Source organism: Oryzias melastigma, linkage group LG1 (genome assembly GCF_002922805.2).
Source record: "Oryzias melastigma strain HK-1 linkage group LG1, ASM292280v2, whole genome shotgun sequence".
Lineage (NCBI taxonomy): Eukaryota > Metazoa > Chordata > Actinopteri > Beloniformes > Adrianichthyidae > Oryzias > Oryzias melastigma.
The window spans coordinates 32255386-32255882 of record NC_050512.1 but is presented as its reverse complement, the minus strand read 5'-3'; the positions used below and the strand labels follow the sequence as shown (position 1 = coordinate 32255882).

The following is a 497-nucleotide window of genomic DNA, read 5'->3' as shown; positions in this document are numbered from 1 at the left end:
GAACAATAGTTTGATTGCATACTGCAATCAAACTAATAAAATAATTAACTTCTAAAGTAGTTTTTAAGGCGCGTGTCTCTGTATTCGTGCGTTTAAACCGCATCATAAACGGTTCTGTTTCCGTTTATTGTGTATTAAATCCTCTCTGCTGCTCCGTCTGAACGGGGGGGTTGGGGGCGCGCGGGATGTAATTGGCGCCAGCAGCGGCACACCTGTCCTGCACGCGGACTGATGGACAAAGTTCTCCGGGCTTCGCTGTGACTCCGAAGTTCTGGGTCGGTTCGGAGGGGGGGTGTGGAGGCGGTTCCGGTGGAGGCCGGACCCCCTCCGCGCGGACGGACGGTGGACATCCGGTGGCGGTGCCAGCTGCGCCCCGGTTTCATTGTTGTCTGCGCGGGAGCGCGCGGGAGCAGCTCCTCCGTCTGGGCTGGAGATCCGCGCGGCGCCGCCGTTCCGGGGGAGAGCGGGGGCTGGACCGCGCTTGTTGAAGGTTAGAA

The 497-nt window shown here is 59.0% G+C and overlaps 1 protein-coding gene across 4 annotated transcripts in view; it reads left to right on the top strand.

The window, feature by feature from the left end:
* LOC112157429 (CREB3 regulatory factor) overlaps nucleotides 1-497 on the top strand; it is a 15007-nt gene that overhangs the window by 794 nt on the left and 13716 nt on the right. Inside the window, exon 1 of one of the 4 annotated variants that reach the window (XM_024290146.2) lies at nucleotides 132-490. The exons of the other annotated variants lie outside the window; for them this stretch is intronic. The gene's annotated coding sequence lies outside the window, so the exon portion shown is untranslated. Of the gene's footprint in view, nucleotides 1-131; nucleotides 491-497 lie in introns of those variants that run through there. 4 annotated transcript variants of the gene reach the window in all.